We start from the raw sequence: 6000 nt of genomic DNA, 5'->3' as shown, positions 1-6000 counted from the left end.
AAGATGAGATTGACGTGAGATGAAGTCCTGAATAATGACCCTCAGTTCAGTCTTGTGTTTTGCTTCCCTCCCAAACATTAGATGAGCATACTATAATGTATTGTAATATATTTCATATATTTCTTGCTTATTCCAAATACATTGATTTGCACACATTGGAATTTAACATACTATATACAGTTCTGCAATTCTTACAGTGAAAAGAGAGCCATATCCAATATTGCAGGAGGCCCTAAGAAACATTTTCATGTTAAGGTCCAAACATCTCTCACAGAAATTTGTGTGGATTGTACTTACTAATAAAATGTGATTGGTCATAAAAATAAGAGTGGTTGGGTAATGGTTTGTTAAACCTATGTAGCCCGATGATCAAGTAGAGAAAATGGATGTGAGTAAGGTCAATGGTCAAACTCCAGTTTTGTTAACAAAAAGGTTCTTTAAAATAATAATAATAATAAACTAATATGATGTACATGATAAAAGGTGAAGTGTGGATTATTGGAAAATACGCATCATTGAGGGGTCTTGGAGAAAAATTAAACACTGAAGATTTCTAAAGCATATACTTACATTATCACCCACAGTGCAGAAGATAATTAAATGGGATCTGTCTATTGATATAATAGATGGAGCAGATAAAATTTAACTCCGTAGCCATCGGGTGGTTCCACTATACCAAGCCAACATGAAATAAGCAATGATATGCTTTGTTAGCCTTTTAAATTATATAGGCCATCCAGTTTAAGTCTCGTCACAAAAATAAAATACACACACACACACACACACACACACTATTCACTATTGTGAATTCCAAATGAAAGACTAATAAGGCTCAACTGAAAGCATAGCCGACTTGGATAATCTTTCCAGTTATTTGGCTTTTTTGTAAAAACCAAAGAAAAGAAAAAAGTAACCTGCGCTCTCTCCTTAATCCCTATGTATATTTAGACAAATGGAGGTCATTTAATTGCTCCGATGGCTATTGGAGGGAATGCCCGCCTGCCAACGTCAAGGCAGACCCCCCTAAGCGGGTCCTAACACTGACCCTTCAGCCTGCTTCCTTGAGCTTCTGGCAAAGATATCTCTAATGAGACAGAGAGGGGTATTTTTTATATACACCCCTATATACTTATTAACCCTTAACAGGGAACACATGGGATGGGCGGTAGCATTGTAACCAGGCTGTGTGATACAAAGTAAATACAAATACAAATACAAAAAGAGAAGGGTTAATAAGTATATAGGGGTGTATATAAAAAATACCCCTCTTTGTCTCATTAGAGATATCTTTGCCAGAAGCTCAAGAAAGCAGGCTGAAGGGTCATTGTTAGGACCCGCTTAGGGGGGTCTGCCTTGACGTTGGCAGGTGGGCATTCCCTCCAATGGCCATCGGAGCAATTAAATGACCTCCATTTGTCTAAATATACATAGGGATTAAGGAGAGAGCCCAGGTAACTTTCTTTTCTTTGGTTTTTACTATATATTGGGGCTGATGTGTATTGTAGTCCTTGCTGCCGGCCCAGTAGTAATGGGCGTGAGCGCAGGACTTCTCTATTTGTATTTGGCTATTTTGGCCTTAAATTTGAAATTCACTTGGAAATCAAGGCATTTCTCACTGTAGTGAATAACCTTGGCAATATCTATATGACTCCATATACTATCATGCATCAAACATTATGTGTACCTGGATTTAGCATTTCATCCATCATTTCATATGGAGAAATATAATACTCTGTTGTCATTGGGATACCTGCAGAAGTAATAAAAATATATACGACAATCATTTGGTTACTATTGTAAATTGGTTATAATTTTTCCAATCATGCATGGTGGTAACTGATCAAGTTATAGGGAGGTTTTATTTTATATATTTAAGTATTGCAAAGTCACAATATTAAATTCACTTGATTAACAAACTAAGTGTTATGGTTTTAGTTACTAAACAGTTAATGGATGGATGGGAAAATGGGATTACAAAACGTAGGTTGTAATAGGTGATGTATGGAAAATTCTGAAAAATATATTAAGTTCAGCCAGCTATCATCTACTTCTTCCATCAATTACAGTTTAATAGGAATCCACCATAACATATCTAACATAAGTTTATATCTATACTATAGATTTGGTGGCAGTTCGTCCATGCATTACTCTCCTGCCTGACGATCCTAGAGCAGTGATGGCAAACCTTTTTGAGCTTGAGTGCCTAAAGTGCAGAATGAAACCAACTTATTTTTCTGAAAGTGCCAACACTGCAAACAAACCTGAAAACGAAGAATTAAAAAAAATAAAAATAAACACCCTGATACAAAACATGTGACCATTCCTTCAATCCTATTCTACCTACTACTTCCAAACCTCCATCCTTGGATCTGTAATATGTAAATAAGTACTCTGAAAGTTTTGTTTCAAGCACAAGATATACTCCCTGGGCCATCACTAGCCCCAGGTAATGAAAGCAGTGGCAAGGGTTACATTAGGCTTCACCAGGGTATGAGGAGACCCCCTTATTCTTATGGCCAGAGATCAGGGCCATCTTTCCATATGGGCACACTGAGTAGTTGCCCAGGGACCCCATCACAATGCCCATATGCCAAAGCCAACAGAGAAGATAATTTCATCTTCCCTGACAGCCCATGTAGAACCAGCCTTAATTCTCGTCATGTCAGACAAGCGTGGAGATCAAAAACCTCCCTCACCAGCCCAAAAGCACGGCTTTAGTGGAGAGTGAGGGAAGGAAGACCCAGGAGGTTGTATGTTCCTTCCACAAGCAGGTTGGTCTCAGCGCCGCCGTATGTTCCATGGCAGCACTGACACATTGCCGAGTTCGCGAGAGAAGAAGAGTAAAGTCAACCTGCAGCTGGAGAAGGCTAAAGCTCACCCACCACCACTGTTGTGTTCAAAAGTTTGCATATTCTAGCAGAAATTGGGAAATGTTGGCATTGATTTTGAAAATATGACTGATCATGCAAAAAAAAAATATATATATTTTATTGAAGGATAGTGATCATATGAAGCCATTATTATCACATGGTTATCTGAATCCTTTTTAAAATCATAAATCACCCAAATGGCCCTGATCAAAAGATCTAAATGCATGGGATTCATGTGAAAATTGATGGCAAGATGAATGTAGCATGTTATTCGAAAATACTTGCAGACACTTTGCATTCTTCTGCATGAAGGCTGTGCATGGGATGCTCTTGAACTTTCCATTATAACAATGACCCCAAGCACAAGGCCAAGTTGACTCTCCAGTGGTTATAGCAGAAAAAGGTGAAAGTTCTGGAGTGGCTATCACAGTCTCCTAACCTTAATATCATCAAGCCACTCTGGGGAGATCTCAAACATGCGGTTCATTCAAGAAGACCAAAGACTATGCATGACCTGGACGCATTTTGCCAAGACGAATGAGCAACTATAACACCTGCAAGAATTAGGAGCCTCATAGACAACTATTAAAAAAGACTGCATGCGGTCATTGATGCTAAAGGGTGCAATACACAGTATTTAGAATTAAGGGTATGCAGACTTTTGAACAGGGGTCATTTATTATTTTTTCTTTGTTGCCATGTTTTGTTTTAGGATTGTGCAATTCTGTTATAACCTATAGATGAATATGAATTGCATAAGAAATAACAAATGTTTTTTGCCTGCTCACTCATGTTTTCTTTAAAAATGGTAAAATATTACCAATTCTTTAAGGGTATGCAAACTTTTGAGGACAACTGTATACCCATTTGCTTATCAACCCCCACACTATACAGATCGTTTGCACCCCTAACACACACACTGCACCCCTCATAGCAGTCTGTGTGTGTGTGTGTGAGCGTGTGTGTGTGTATTGCATTTGTTGGAGGTACCATTAAATATAAGTTTATTTTTTATCAATTTACATCTTATTTCCTGTGAGTGGTTGTGTAGGCAGTGTCATGGTCTCCAGAACCAGACACACTGACCGATCACAGACGAAAAAATTGAAGTACCGGTCCTTAGAGTGGCCGGGCTATGCAAAATAGAGAGAAGTCAGAGTACATGCCAAAGTCGGAGAGACACCGATAAACGGTATTGTCGGTAACCAACAATCAGACAGACTAAATGGGCTAATGGGCTATCAAAAGACCACAACAGGGCAACAAGGCATGGAGGAGGTAAGTTTAAATATGCTTACGGTAGTTCTGATTGGCTAGTTTCCACTTAGAATGAATTATAACACGTGGAAGGTATTTGATCCTTCCACTTTGACCCCTGACGTCAATGTGCACAGAGTCAGGTGGCTGACTCTGGCGCATATTTAAGCATGCTGCACGCGAGTGTGCAGTGTTCGAAAGAATTCTGGCGAGACCTGTGGTCACTGAAACAGCGGCAAGCAGGCACTAGAAGCCGCCGCTCGTGGTGAGCGGGCAAGTCAAGGTGTCGCTCGCGGTGAGTGAGCAACAGAAGTACAAATGAATTTGGTTTATTGTGGTTTTTGTTTTTTGTTTTATTTTTTAGTCCCATCCACCCTCCCTACCTTTGGGAGAGCTGGTTTGGGTCCTCTCCCTGGGGTCCAGTGACTGCTTTAATCTCCCTGCTCCCTTCCCGGTGCTGGTATGATACCATATCCCAATTCCTTGTATCACTGCAGAGTGTGCAAGGGAGCAGTGCTGGAAGAGCAATAAGAACAGGGCTCCCTCGCCACTGCATTCTTTCCTCCCCTGGACACTGTATATATTGGCAGATTAGGCACCTGCCATACAGGACCCTGCTCTGCCTTAGTGAATAAATGTCCACCTTGGTGGGACGCTATGTGTTTCAGTAATAGCAATGAGGACGCTACTGTCAGGGCTTACCTTGGTTGGGAGTTCGGCAGGCAGAGATGTATGCTCACCCTTGCAAGAAAGCACAGGCCGAGGTGGTCAGGCAAGAATTCACCTGGCCTGTGAGTCGGTGCACGGGGGCTGTGCAAGATAATTCCGAGTCGCGGTACAGGAACGGATAAACCAGGAGAATAGTCGTGGGAAGCCAAGGGTCAGAGGAAGCCAGAAGTCAGAATAAACAAAAACACAAGCCGCAGTCAAGAGCAAACTGAAGAACAGGAAACAGCAAACCGATCACCAGAGTCAAGGAACTGACACTGCCTTCTGGGAGAGGCAGTGTTTTATACCTGGCTAATGAGGCCATCAGCTACAGGTGTGCTGAGAATTTTGGAACAGCCACAGAATAACATCCAACCCCCAGTGCTGGATATGAGGCAAGATACAAACATCAGGCTGTATGGTGGCTCAGAGGAGAAACAGCAGGCGGGGGGCGGGGCCTGGCAACTGACTGAGCAGGATGCAGGGAGAGGGAGCTCCTCAATCTAAACATCATTTTTTGCCCAAAAAGAAACATTTTGCCTCATAATTCTGCCAAAAACGGGCATACTTCAAGCTGGAGACACGTAGGCAACCTCTTGAAGCGAAAATCCGATGGCAAAACATACTCATGGAGACAAGGGAGCCCTGAGGCCTGCAAACTGTTACCGGGCGGGAGATGCGGCCGATCTTCCGTCCATTACTCGAAGAGCAGACAGCGTGGGTCTCGCTTTCCCCCCCTCTGGGCCGGTGGGGGTTATCCCGGTCCCCGCTTGGTCACACGGCGGGAGCCCCGCGGCAGGCTGTGAGCTACCCTCACGATGCACGGAGCACAAAGCAAAGGCACGCAAGATGGCGGACGAGCATACAACACAAGACACAGTGCAGCGCAGAGGCGATATGCCCGACCCGCTCAAAAACTTTGAGGCGCGTCTGGAGGCAGCCTTTAACACCTTCTGGACTAACCTGAGAGAACGCATGAAGCAGGCGCCACAGACAACAAAACCGCAGGTGAGAAAGCGGAAACCCGACAAGGCAAAACCTGAAAAACTGCCCAAAGGCAACCCGACCGCACGACCAGCACGCCATACCACTAAACGCCTTCCTGGGACTGGGGCCATCAGGGGTATCCCCCACAAGCGCCGACCCCACACGCAGAAGGGTCCAC

Source organism: Pelobates fuscus, chromosome 4 (assembly GCF_036172605.1).
Source record: "Pelobates fuscus isolate aPelFus1 chromosome 4, aPelFus1.pri, whole genome shotgun sequence".
Taxonomy (NCBI): domain Eukaryota; kingdom Metazoa; phylum Chordata; class Amphibia; order Anura; family Pelobatidae; genus Pelobates; species Pelobates fuscus.
Note: the sequence above shows the minus strand (reverse complement) of the source record.